The 15,436-nt window shown below is 39.1% G+C and overlaps 1 protein-coding gene across 1 annotated transcript in view; it reads right to left on the bottom strand.

The window, feature by feature from the left end:
* Positions 1-15,436, bottom strand: part of LOC139472992 (general transcription factor 3C polypeptide 5-like) — a 125,297-nt gene that overhangs the window by 38,075 nt on the left and 71,786 nt on the right. The gene's annotated exons all lie outside the window — the stretch shown is intronic.

Here is a 15,436-nt window from a genome sequence, read left to right on the forward strand (position 1 = left end):
ATGGTGAAGTGGTAAAGTTTTTGATATGTCACTTGCTTGAAAATGTTATAATTTGTATATATCCCCCCCCCCTACCGACATGCCTTCCTATACTCAATTTATTGTAACACTTTAAAGAATTTAAAACTTATCCTATCTCACACACTATGTATACTCACACGCAAAAGAAACGCAAGTGGTTTAAGCAAATAGGTAACAAACACAGAACCATAAATTGATACAAGTTTTAGCATGTAGTGAAGCCTGATGGTGTTATCAATATTTTTGGTTGCATTTTGGAAGCCCCGAGTAAAAAACGAATCGCCAGAACACACCATTTCAATGATTATGTGGGTATCATGCACCCATTTCTCGCGAAATCGAAAATGCACGAACTGTCACAAACTGTAGTGGGTATAAAACTGGGGCCGATTCTTGGGCCTACCACTCCCTGGTAAACAATGCCACGCCTAACTCTAATTCAGAGAAAGCAGGCTATCGGACGTTTGGAAGCTGGAGAGTCTGTCCAAGATGTTGCCCCTCATTTCAACGTTAACATAAACACAATTTACCGTCTCCTGCATCGATACAAGGCTACACAGACCACAGATGACCTTCCTCGGAGCGGTTGTCCTAGGGTCACCACACCTCGACAAGATCGGCAGATTACCCATCAACACCAGCGACATCCGTTCCTAACTGCAAGTGAAAGTGCTTGACAGACCATAGGAACACATAATCGACACATTAGCCGGGACACTGTGACCCGACGTCTCCGTTCCAACAATCTCAGATGTCGCCGACTAGAACGTGGTCCTGTTCTCCAACCACAGCATCGACAAGCACGACTTCAGTGGGCATAGGGTCATCACAATTGGCATCATTGTGAGTGGAGGCGTGTCATCTTCTCTGATGAAAGTCGCTTTTGTGTCTCCCATGCAGACGGAAGAGTCAGAATTTGGCTGCGTCCAGGAGATCGTTTTGCTGACAGAAACTTTGTGGAAAGGGATCTATGGAGTGGACCTAGCGTCATGATATGGGCAGGGATTGGACTAAATGCGAGACTTGGACCCATGTGCTTTCTGAATGTTGGTCAAGGTCGGGGACACGGCGTCAATGCTCAGCGGTATATCGAGCAAGTGATCAGACCCCACGTTGTTCCATTTTTTGCACAACATCAATGACACATTTTCCAGCAGGACAACGCTTGTCCCCATGTTGCCAGAGCTACCATGGCCTTTCTGCAAAAACACAACATCTGCGTTCCCAGCCCTCAGCCCTGATCTTGAACCCCATCGAACACTTGTGGGATGAGGTTCAAAGGCGTCTGCACAATGTGGGCCCAGTCCCTACAACTGCCGATGAACTACGCACAGCTGCTCTGGATGTGTGCAAGAGGATCCCTAGGGCCTTCACAAATCGTCTGATCCACTCAATGTACACGAGATGTGCGGCAGTGATCAATGCTAATGGTGGTCACATCAGGTATTGACTGACATTTTGGGTATTGACCCGAAACTGTGAAAAAAACAATTATGTCATCTGCCTTTTAATTCATTAAACTGTCTTCAGTCATATGTTTGTCAATCTTGCCCTAATAGTATTTCTTGTTTTTACTGTTGAAAATAAATAACATGTATACTGCATACTCGACTTGCGTTTCTTTTGCGTGTGAGTATATATATATATATACCATATTATCTCACACTATGTATATATACCATCCTATCTCACACTATGTATATATACCATCCTATCTCACACTATGTATATACACCATCCTATCTCACACTATGTATATACACCATCCTATCTCACACTATGTATATATACCATCCTATCTCACACTATGTATATATACCATCCTATCTCACACTATGTATATACACCATCCTATCTCACACTATGTATATACACCATCCTATCTCACACTATGTATATATACCATCCTATCTCACACTATGTATATATACCAACCTATCTCACACTATGTATATATACCATCCTATCTCACACTATGTATATATACCATCCTATCTCACACTATGTATATATATACCATTGTTGGAAGGTGGAGTGCAGGTGCTCTTGCCTTTAAAAGACCTCAACTATGAGACAAACACGAGGAAGCTGGTCGAAAACTTTGATCCAATCTGGCAATTGTCACATCGTTCTGGGTCATAAGATAAAACATGTGCTGCTAAAAACACCACTGCACTACAGGTCACACTTACATGATTTTAGGTAACTCAAATGTTCTGTGACTTTACTTAATGACTGTGTAGCTTTGAACTAGGGGGTGCCTATTAAGCCACGACTTACAATAACCTATGTATGAGAGGGGATGAATCACCCTTTCTCCGGTTAGCCAGGTGGACATATTAAGTGGGCCAGCTTGGCATCTCTTTTGAAGCATCATCAAAGCTATCAACCACAAATGTAGCGATTGAGTACACTTAGAATCGAAAAGAGGAAACGAACAGCAACTCACCCCATATAATAGGGAGAGAAAATCAATCCTCCTCCGGCCTGTGAAGTTGTACAAGACTATCTCCACCCACGCTTTAAGAAATAAGGTGGAACTACTTGGCACCACTTTTTTTGCTTTGTTAGAACTATTTACCACGACCTTAGTGATTCAGAATGCTTTAATGAGAATAGGAGCAATCAACAACAGCCATACAGGTCTTCGAAACAACTACACATACTGCATCTAACACTTTACTCGAAAACATAAGGTCTCTATGTAGAAGACGTAAAGTCTCTAAAGAAAAGTATATTTTCCCTCAATTTGGAACTCTGGGACCCTAACTAAGCTAACAAAGAAATAAACAAGTGTACTACACTCAATATTTATTTCAGTATTTACACGTAACGACACGCGATCCAGCTGGATGCCGGTATCAAGTCATCCTCAACTGTGCTGACGTTATGCTGTCCCTTGTTGAGCTAAAACAATGGGTTCGATCTGATGAAGTCTATGAAGGTCTGAGAAAAAGATGTCACTCAGGGAGTAGTATAGGTAATGGGGGTTCTGGCTCACTTCCACTGGAGCCAGATTCATATACCTATACTGCTACTACAGGTAGCATTTTTTATGTGTAAATGATTATGCGATTCAACGATAGTCATGAGATTCAGCTAAATTGACTCCAGCTCATCACCACCTGGAGTCTATGATATAAATTTTTATAGGTAATGATGGTTCTGGCTCACTTCCACTACAGAGGGAAATTTTTATGCCAAAATGATGATGCGATTCAACAATAGTCATGAGATTGACTCTAGCTCACCAATACCTGGGGTCAATCATTGCTTTAGATGAGCCTAAATGGTAATAAAAATATTCTTCATTATTTTTATCGATAAAGCGATATTCAACATTTTTATTAAGTTCTTCGTTCATTTTACTAGGAGACCAGACTATATAACTACACTCTTCTTGTAAATTGATAAGAAACAATTGATTACCGTATTTGGTTGGTTTGACATCACTGATATAATAAAAACCTTGTGGTAATTCTCTCCATTTAATAGTTTTTTCCATTATTATATATATTTATGTAAGCATTTGTCTAAATGTGATCAAACGATAGTAAGCAATCTATTTTTAATCTCCAACCAGTTCTTTGGTTTTGGCACGGAATAATTGACGCGCTTGTTGCCTCCCCTGATCTATGAACTTTTTTTTCTCATCTTCGCTAATACCATTGGTCTTATGAGATCTTGATCGAATCTCCTGCTTCATTTCGTTGTATTTGGTGAGTACCGACAGCACTAAACGAAACTCATCCTCGGATATCTTACAATCGGCCATTGCTGTCAAAATATGATCCTCAATGCTGTTCAACTTTGCTTCGGCGAGTATTCGAATACTATCGTGTTTTAATGCTTTCTTTTGTAACCTACGAGAAATGAATTTTATCGCTATTCCTGCCAGTCCCGAGACTCCGGCAGTTATTTCCATGCCGAGCACGATAGGCGCGGCGATTATATTTGATAGTAAACCGACACCGGCTACACCGAGTCCCATGCTAGCCACTACAAGAGCGGTGTCAACTCCGTCCAGAGCATTCACGGCTCTGCGATATTTTTTATACAATCCAAGTCTCAACTCCCTATCCTTTTCTATTCGATGTTTTATGTCGCTTAGTTGATGTAATCGAAATCCATCAACAGTTTCCATCTTTTCAATTGCTTCATCGAGCGCTGGATATAAACTCATAGTGTATATTACGAATATATAATAGTCTTTAATTGGTCTTGCTTAAATGTTTTGAGAGTATACATCAACCTTATCTGAACAAGACTTCAATAATAAGCGTAGAAATATTAGGTATTGCACTTTTTCGTTTTGACGGGATATAGGCCGCGAGTACGATGCCACTATTTATTATCTTAGTTAAATTATGTCCCTTACCCAGCATCACATAAGGTGGGGTAATGACGATATTCAGTAGCCACTTGATGTTTGCTTCGACCATAGTCCATTTATTCTCACTGTTGTAAATAATATTGTACGGAGTGGTTTTAAGGAGTCTACTAACGTCGACATCGCTTAAATCTTCTAGATTTTCCGGGAATATAACTTCTTTCCGCTTGTATACATTATCGTGTAAGTGTAAAGCGTATAACTTACAATTGTTACCGGGTTTACCGAATCCTTCCGTGTCTCCGAGATCGGAAAGCGCAATTGTATTACATTGTCTGATCGTTCCAGGGCCTGATGAATCAACCATTATTTATAATATGGAGTGTTACACTTAAGTATCCTATATGTACAGGTTGGTGTTTTACATCTAATACAGAAATTTTGAGGTCTGAAATAATACCCCGCTTCAATTTTTTATGTTGTAATGTTGAAAAAGATTCCGTTCTACCGCTATTGTATTTTTCATTTTTCACTGGAACACATCTGAGCAGAGTTGAAGGACTTTCTAGTTGAATATTATCCGTCGTACTGATTTGATCAAGATGGATGCACAACTCTTTATAGGGAACTAAATCGGGTAAATCACGTCCCTGATATGATGTCTTGATTACTGTTATTTCTCCTTCCTATCCAAGTGTGTATGCTAAGTTCTCGTAAAGCTTTACATCCTTTTTTCCAGCGTTTAAAATCAGTAACCCATTTGACTCATTTTGTGTGAGACTAATTCCATTAGGCTTAAAAAATTCATCATTGAGTGAGCATACGCTGTAATACCCATCAGGTATAATGTATTTTTGACCATTTATTTCTGTCTCATTATTATAACCCCTCGTAGCATTTATATTGGTCCACCGTGGGTAATACATTACATCGCATAGAGCGACTTTGAGCTGACCATCCGAGTTATCGATAGTATGAAGCAGTTCAGAGACTGGCCATTTGTTATTCCCAGGAGTGTAAGATACATATTAAATATACAATGATACTATATCATAACTTAAATATGAAATCGAGATACATTACTAATCAATCGATTATAGTAACTGCCTCTGGTGCTGAATTTTTAGTTAAATTCCCCGATATCTTTGAAAAATACAGAGTCACGGCAACTAGCGATAAAATGGTGCACGATTGGTTTCACAATCCGATGCAGTTTTGGAAGAATCAGTTAAACTTTGCCGTATGGTGTGCCACAACGGAATGTGGCGTATCTCTTTATGCTCCAGGATTTGAACTGAATAAGTCTGTTATAACATTTCACGTGTACTATCAGATTAGACGTATACTTAAAGAAATTAGTGCTCCATTACCGCAGGATCGAGCGTGGAATTCCACAAATAATAATTATGATAGGTCAGGAGGCGTATTTGTCAGGAATTTAATGTTTCTACGAGTAAAGATTGGCGTATTAAAGGAGCAAACCATGGCCTAGGTGTTCCTTACACAGAGGAAAAAATATCCGTCAAAGAAGAAAGCGATTATGTATATAAAGAACTTAATAAAATAAATGTTAATTTTGGTAAGTTGTATAGTACCAGCAAACTTTACGCAAGAATATATGATCATTGGCATAAAACCGGTGATTGGTATAAAGGCTGGGAACTTTATAGTAACGATTGGAGAGGGGATATTATGAGTTTTAAGAGTGGTTTAATCTATATTGTTACAAAATTTATACAAATGAACGATACCGCAAACGCTTGGAATGAATTTCTTAATGATAAAACGGAAAATAATTTTACTAACCCAGGATTTGTAAGAGTTAATGAATCGATAAGAACTTATGTATGGGCAATTCTCAGAGCGCAATCGCAAACACGAACGTCCATTATCGGTTCTGGGAGGCGCTCGATGCGCAAAAACAGTTTGTCTCAAACGTGGAGGACGCCATTAATTCACCAGTTGACATACCATCGTCTATAAAGCGTTTTCAAGATGCATTACAGTACACTCAATCCAAAGTGGACTTCGTTTATGCGCCTGGACTATACATGTCTCCGAGTAATATGGAACTTAAGATCGGTCAAGTGATAGGCTATGATAATAAAATTGTTATCGCTACCGATCAACAAAAACCAGGTATAAATTCAGATATGAACGTCGAATTAATAACGCAAACAATCACGGGCGAAAAGGGAATAGTCCAGCCACAAACACCACATGTTTCACAAACATCTACTGATGCACAAGTATCATCGCATATTGCGGCTAAAAATCAACAACATATTGATGAAAAAACAGCGCTTGTAGTGGGTGGAGTCTCGACTGGTTTACTAATGATTTGGTCAGCGAACTGATTTGGTTAAATAGTTCTTAGCGGATACGTACAACAGCCCTGCAATTGCTACGATCAGTGCCCACAAGTTTTGACTAAGCCAAGTGGTGGTCTTAGCTAATAAATTCAATAGCCAGGAAACAACACTCCCTATTATACCGGGAAGTGCAGCCGCGGCTTTCTCAGCGAGCTTTCCCAGTGCTGAACCTAATGCTTTTAAATGCTTTTTTATCCACTCTTTTATCCCGTTTTTATCACTAGGGGGTGATCCGCCTCCACCTGTACCACCTGTGCCACCGGTTAACGCGAGAGTCAAAGTCGATATAATAAATCCCAACGCGGTTAAAATACTGGCAATTGTTATTCCCTGTTCTCTGAACAATGTTTTAATTTTATCGGCCAGTGTGTCGTCATCGTTGAGGACTTGATCGATAGTTTCTCGAATACGACTGATTTGCGAACGAAGTGCCTTTCTATTACTGGAAGCTGCTTCGAGGCGGGCCGATCTTTCCTCTTCTAAGTTACGCAATCTTTCCGCTACGCGGTGTCTACTGAACTCATCGCCCGCCTGTTCGAGTTTTGTTTTCTCGTAAGCTATAAACTTGTCGATTTCGGATAGCTTGGCTGTATAATTGATGAGTTCTCCCCGCATTGTTCGCATTGCCTTGTCAAGACCTCGTAATTCCCTAATACTGAACTCTGAATGTGGTACCTGTAATGTGGAATTATCGTAATAGGTATCTAAGATTTCTCCGAGTCCGTCCGAGGCCACCATCAAGGCTGCTTCCAAATCATCTGTATTAACGAGTTCTTTCCTCATAGTCTGAAGAGCCTTAGTAGTCTTCGCGGAAAGTATTGCTCGTCCGTAGTCCACAAAACCTAATTTATCACGAACAGTGCCGATACCGTGTTTATTGGCTATCGTAGACAAAGCTAGGGGCTTACGAGTACGAGAATGCATAAGGTCAATATCCGGAGCGTCACGCAGTCGCAATATTCCTTTACTATCTATCTCAAACTTTGAATATTCACGAACAATAGGACTATCATCTTTAAAGGCATAATCATTGACGGTTGATTGTAAAATTTCATCGTTAAGATTCGTGCCACCAAAGTTGGTTTCATCAGTATCTTCGATTGGATTCTGGTTATCAAAGTCATCAAAGGTACTTAGATCTAAGTCATTATGTTCAAAATTAGTCATTTTTATATTAAACATAGGGTACATGTTTTCAATATAACAATGTCTTTGCAATACGGACGCAAGTTAAACCCACAACGCAGACTTCGAGATCCATTAGGGGTCAAGGCAATTTGTCAGTCTGTTACTATAACAAATAACCCTAGTACCATCGATCAGAATCAAACGCTTCTGGTTCGCTTTCCTAATCTCGGCGCACACGATGTGTTAGTTCCGGGAACTGTCCGACTAGCATTTACGATTATTTTGACTTCTACCGACGTTAACAGGGAGCCTGTTCAGAACATAGGTCGTGCTATCGTTAAGAAAATCGCCATTAAAATTAGCGGTAATGAGGTTTTGAGTATCAACGATAGCGATGTATACTATAGTTACATGGATCTCTGGAGAACGGATAATGAGCGGGAAAACTTACAGTACCAAGGTATTTGTAATCCGAACACATTGAGACTGCGCGTAGGTGCTGAAAATGGTGATGGTACCTTTGTAAAAGATAAGGCCGTTGTCGACACATTAGGTAACCGATTCTATATTCCGCTAGACTTTGAATTACTAGATTCCAACATACCTTTTTATCAAGCATCCCTAGGCGATAGGTTAGAATACGAACTCGCTTTTAATGACTACGGTAGAGTAATCAGATCCGCTGCTGAAGATGCTAGCTATTCCATTGACAATATCTCGCTGTAGTACGATATGATAACGGATCCCGAATTAGCCAGACAAATTCGTAACCATTATTCGGGAAGTTTAGCCATTTTGTACGATCGCGTGCTGCGACATCGAAAGATCACGAGGGACAAAAAAGATACGATGTGGAATATCAATCTAAACGTCCCCATGATGTCAATGAAGTGTATTTTAATGTTGTTCGAGGACCCCTCCGATGCGTTTAAAAGAAATACCGAGAAGTTCTACAATCCCAAGAATACAAAAGTAGAATTGACTATCGAAGGCGTTCCAAATCAACTATATAGCCAAGGAATGCTAGCGTATCACCAGTGGGATGAGATTAAAATACTTCCTTCTATAAAACGTTTCCCGGAAGTTAATGCGGTCGTGAAAGATCTGTCTCTCGGGAGTGTATCGATGGGTGAATACCTCACCACGAAGTATGCGCTATGGCTCGACATGCGAACAACGGACGATGACCAACTACACGGCAGTGGGAGGAGAATAGAAAATGCTAGCGAGGGTGTCACCATACAGATAACGAAGCTCCAGGAATCAGCTGGTAAATTAAACATATATTTGTACGTGATTATGGATGCGCAACTTAATATACAAAATGGGAGATTCGTGCAAGCAATCTATTAATAATCTTTTACCTAAAGATCCGCACTGCGTTATCATATGCGGGCAAACGGGCTGCGGAAAAACAGCTTTTATTCTAGATATTTTAGAAAGTCATTATCGGGACGTTTTCGATCATATTATTATTCTGTGCCCGACTATAAGCGTTAATAAAACATACTTATCGAGAGATTGGGTAATGAATGACGACGGGGTACACAGAGTCGATCCGGGCGATCATTTACAAGACTGTCTCCGAGTATGTCACGAAAAATACAAAGGAGAATCAACCCTTTTCGTAATAGACGACTGCAGCGCGAGTAAAGAACTCACAAAAAAGAAAGATATGCTTTCGTATTTAGCATTCTCCGGACGGCATACTCAACATAGCGTTTGGGTACTTACTCAAATATACAACTCTGTCCTGAAAGATCTCAGAGAGCAGACCAAATGGGTAGCACTGTTTCATTGCAAAGACAGAGATTCATTCGAGGAATGTTTACGCGAAAATGATGTCATTTATACCAAGGGTGAACGAGATAAAGTCAGAAAAGTGTTAGCAGCAACGAAGCACTGTAAACTCGTATTAAAAACCGATCAACCAGCTGCTTATGCAATTGCTTAGCAAAAATGTAGCAAATCGTAGCAAATTATAGCAAATATAGCAAAATTATATAAAAAATGTAGCAAATTGAACATTAGCGGTTAATATTACATAAAATGTGGTTCGAAATCCTCATTCTTTCGCAACAGTTCATTATTACGGGATGTATTGGATATGTCATATTCCATTATGTTAGACTTAAATATCTCCTTAGGTATTACATTATGGAATGCGACGAACTCATCGAACAAATGCTCAAAGAATCTGATGCAGATAAATCTTTAGATAAATACAGAGAAAGACTTGCGGCTTTGGTAGCCGGTGGAAAATGTTCCCAATATTTGGGAGAAAATTATACCAATCGAAAAAATTGATAACATGACCGACGAAGAGATTAAAAAACTGTACGCGTGTTACGAGTCTAGACTGGGAGCTACCATGACTAAAACGATAGGGTCGTCTATATTACAACTATACACAGTCGTAGCTAGTACGTTTCTCCCCATCCCGGCAGAACATCGCATGTATTTATGCGAATCTCTCGAGAAAGACCCATTCATCGAACACGCTATAAGCTCAGTGAGCTGTGAGTTTTATCATAGATTCGGAATGATCTTAGCTCCGTTCACCACAGCTTTAATAACGGCTAGGTATTGTCAATTTAAACATACGTGCCCACTTAATAATATAAAGAACGAAGTTCAAATAAATAATGGAGACTCAACAGGTGACACCACAACAGATTGTGAACACGCAACCACAACAGATTGCGGAAACGCAACAGATTGCGGAAACGGAACAACAAGTGAATGAGGAACCACAAAAACAACCCAGAGTTACTAAGAACCCCAAAAAAATAGCTGCAGGAAGAAAGGGAGGACTGGCGCGCAAAGCAAAATTAATAAATAATTCAAATATTAATCCGATTAAACATGGGCACTAGTAGGAGTTGCAGGTATAGCGGCTGTATGGTTCTTTTATAAGACCGGAGAAGAGAAAACGTCACCCCCGCCGCAACAACAAGTTCAATTAGAGGTTAGTCCTCATATAATGCTATAAGAAGCATGACTACTCCAGTTACAGACGGTAAAATGTTGGTGAACGCAACGTATCATTCAGCGGTGGTCACCGGCTTGGCCATTGGCTATGCCCGTATGGCTAAAATGATTACTAAAGCCACACCTCCCAAGCTAGATTTTAATGGATTTGATATAGGTATGATGGTTCTGGATATTGGATTAGCAATGGCAACGAAGGATATGCTCATCAAACAAGGACTTATCCCGGAAGACATGACGAAGTAATTAAACATTTGAATATTTATATTCATATAAACATTTGAATATTTTATATTATCAAATATATGGCATCAATTGCGATGATGGTCGGTGTTGTTAATGCTCTAGCTTTTACGGGGAGTAATTATTTATTTTCCAGTATGAGGGAATCAAATGCTAAAGAAGTTGAAGAGGAGCGTAAACGACATAACGAAGCTTTAGAACAATACAAAGTTTATGTAAGAAACACGGTGCTGATAGGGTCAGGAACCAGATTATTTATGCTAGGAAGAGAGATTACATCAATGAGAGGAATAGGTTGGGGAGAATACGTATTTAGATATATGAAAACAACCAATTAGACATTTGTCTCATTTTGCATATACCATTCAACCACAATGGTTTTTGTCAGAGAGTTGATGGCTATGGCAAAGCAACGTGGTCTACATGGATATTCTCGTATGAAAAAAGCTGAATTGATTACCTTACTCGGTTTGGAATACAACAAACCCCAGACTGTTAGAGAACTCAAAGCTCGAGCGAGTAACAGTGGGCTGAGAGGTTATTCTCGAATGAGAAGAGCTGAATTGATCGATTTACTAGATATTGATAATAATGATGATAATAAACAACAAGAATTAATATTTGTACCCACATCCGCTGGTGTTGGTAAATATCTAAGAGGTTGGAAGATGGATATTAATTCCAACATGGATGTTAACGATATTAAGCCCATCATATCGAGTAAAATTAACGAGGAGTTAGATGATTTACATAGTATAAAATACCAGCTGACGATTAAAAGTAATCATTGAGTAAAAGTAACACAGACGATAGCGTCGATTATACCGAACCATATTTCCGTAGCAATCAAGAAGTTATAACCGAATCCGATACTATAAACGCATCATTAGATACATCAATTCAGAGGATACAGGAAACTTTAGAACGCTGGACTAATAGAGGTTCGGGTTGGGGTGTGGATAGAATCGATAGTTTATATTTAGATGTAGCAAATTATATGCCTTTCAAAGTGGATCTTATATAGATTTACCCCCGTATTATAAGAAGAAAAAAGCCATAATTAACGTAAAAAATAAATCCAATGATTGTTTAAGAATGATGATAAGATCTTCATTGTTTCCCGTAGACAAAAATCCGGATAGACCTTCTAGCTATCCCCAAAACGATAGACTCAACTTCGATGGTATAGACGAACCTACACCAATATCACAAATTGATAAGGTGGAAAAGCAAAATAATTTAGCTATAAATGTTTTCGGACATTCTAATGGAATTGTTGTACACAGGATAAGCTCCGCTCTGGAACATATCCCCAGAATCAATTCATTTTTGATCGAAAAAGATGGTAAATATCATTATACGTGGATAAAGAGTTTAAACAGGGTGCTATACGATCAAACAAAACATAAGGAAAAGAAATATTTCTGCGAAAGATGCCTGCATGGGTATAGCAGACAAGATCTATTAGAAGCGCATAAAGAAGACTGTAGAGGTGTTGGACAGAATGCTATCAGGATCGATATGCCTAAAGAGGGATAAAATATATTAAAATTTGAACATTATTGTAATCAAATGCCAGTACCGTACGTAATTTACGCCGACTTCGAAGCGCTTATCAAACCCATAGAAAATACCAACCAAGATAATAATCAAGGTACGTACAAAACTCAAGAACATATTCCTTGTGGGTTTGGATATATAGTTGTAAGGTATGATGGGAAAACAAACACTCCCGTGATTTACAGAGGTCCCGATGCAGCGGGAAAGTTCCTAGAATATTTACAAAATGAAGAGAGAATAATCAGGGAAAAATTATCGTGTAAGAAACCCATGCGTATGACGATAGATGATTCGAGGGCCCACAAGAAGTCAACGAGTTGTCACGTTTGTAATAAACCCCTGGATGGGGATTCCGTAAGAGATCATTGTCACGTCACGGGTAATTATCGGGGAGCCGCTCATAACGAGTGTAACTTGAAACTAAAACTGAATGCTCAAACAATACCCATTCCCGTTGTGTTTCATAACCTTAGAGGATACGAGTCACATCTCATTATGCAAGCTATCTCAAAGACCGACGGCGGTTTAACGTGCATTCCTTACAATATGGAAAAATACATATCGTTCTCGTTGACTAAACCTATACATTATAGGGACAAGGATGGGAAATCTAGAATAAAGCAAAGTAATGGGCTTAGATTCATAGACTCCGTACAGTTTCTGTTATCTTCCCTGGACAATTTAGCTAATGCGAACAATCCCGATGACTTCGCGATAACAAATCAATATACCGATAAGATAACTCGTCATTTGTTGCTGAGAAAAGGTGTATATCCTTACGAATATATGGATGATTGGTCTAGATTCGAAGAAACTGAATTACCACCCCTCGAATCATTCTATAGTAACTTAACAGAATCTAGAATAACAGATGCCGATTATGAACACGCTCTGACGGTCTGGAATAAATTAGGTTGTAAGAAATTAGGTGATTATCACGATCTGTACTTAAAAACCGATGTACTGTTACTCGCCGATATATTCGAGATATTTAGAAAGACGTGTTTAAAACAATACGGCTTGGACCCGGCATGGTACTATTCCAGTCCCGGACTATCGTGGGATGCATTGTTGAAGAAGACCGGCGTAGAACTAAAACTACTCACAGATTACGATATGCACTTGTTTATTGAGAAAGGATTAAGAGGGGGTATATAGATGGCAGCGAAAAGGTATTCTAAGGCTAATAATAAATTAGTGGAAGGATACGATCCGAGTAAACCCGACACGCACATATTATATCTCGACGCTAACAATTTGTACGGATGGGCTATGAGTCAACCTTTACCCACATGTGGTTTTGAGTTGGTCGATGATATCGATAATAATGATGAGAATAAAGGGTACATACTAGAAGTTGACTTGGGATATCCAAATTCCTTACATAAAGACCATAACAGTTATCCGCTAGCTCCTGAAAGATTAATGGTTAATAAAGATTGGATGTCGGAATATCAACACTCCTTGATGGGTAATAGTAGGTTAGTTAACGTAGAAAAACTCATACCAAATTTGATGGATAAGACAAAATATATAGTTCACTACAGAAATCTCCAGTTATATCTATCGTTAGGTATGAAACTTAAGAAAATACACAGAGTTCTAAAGTTTGATCAAAGCCCTTGGATGGAGCCCTATATAAGGTTGAACACAGATTTAAGAAAGATAGCCACCAGTGATTTCGAAAAGAATCTATATAAGCTCATGAATAACTCGGTATTCGGTAAAACTATGGAGAATCTAAGGAAGCGTGTTGATGTTAAATTAGTCAGATCTAATGAGGAAGAAAGACTCAGGAAACTTATAGCCAGTCCAGCTTTTAACAGAAGCAAGATATTCGATAACGACTTAGCCGCGTTGCATATGCAGAAGAGTAATATAAAATTCAACAGACCGGTCTACGTTGGTATCAGTATTCTCGACTTGTCAAAACACTTAATGTATGACTTTTATTACAACGAACTTAAGAAGCAATACGGCGATAGATGCGAGGTGTTATATACCGACACAGATTCTTTGTTGATGGAAATACAAACCGAGGATGTGTATAAAGAAATGGCAGAAAAAATAGATATGTACGACACGAGCGATTACCCAAAAGATAATCCATTGCACAGCGTAGTAAATAAAAAGGTGTTAGGTAAGAAGAAGGATGAATGTGCTGGGACTCCTATAGCGGAGTATGTAGGATTAAGACCTAAGATGTATTCTATAAAAAAGTCTGATAATGGAGAGATAAGAAAAGCTAAGGGTGTTAAGAAGTATGTGGTAAAAAAGCATATCAAACACGAACAGTATAAAGAATCATTATTCAACGGTAGAACGTTCAAACACGAGATGAACTCTTTAAGAAGTTACAATCATAGGATATATGGATTAAGAATGAACAAGACATCATTATCCCTCTTAGATACAAAGAGATGGATTGATAAGGATGGTGTAACTACCTATGTTTATGGTTATGGTGGTAATATCTTACCGTCGGGAACTATGAACAATTCTTCTCATACAAATTCCCTACCCGGTCCATCTTGAAGATAATAAAGAATAGGCTCTCCTTCTTTCGTAACCAATCGACTAATGTTATACGTCTTAAGGGACCATATGGGATCGGTTGCGCGACGTAGGCCTCCCTCGAGTTCACCGGGCTGGTATAAATATCTTACCCTTACTCTATCCGGAAGTTTTCGTTCTTTGCCTCTCCTCGGTGCTGAAGATTCGGAAGTCACTGATTTCATTTTAATCGCATCGGATGGTTTCTTCCCTATTAATCTCGTTACTTCATTATTCA

The sequence above is a fragment of the Haliotis cracherodii genome, unplaced genomic scaffold (genome assembly GCF_022045235.1).
Source record: "Haliotis cracherodii isolate W230 unplaced genomic scaffold, xgHalCrac1.p SCAF_26, whole genome shotgun sequence".
Classification (NCBI taxonomy): Eukaryota; Metazoa; Mollusca; class Gastropoda; order Lepetellida; family Haliotidae; genus Haliotis; species Haliotis cracherodii.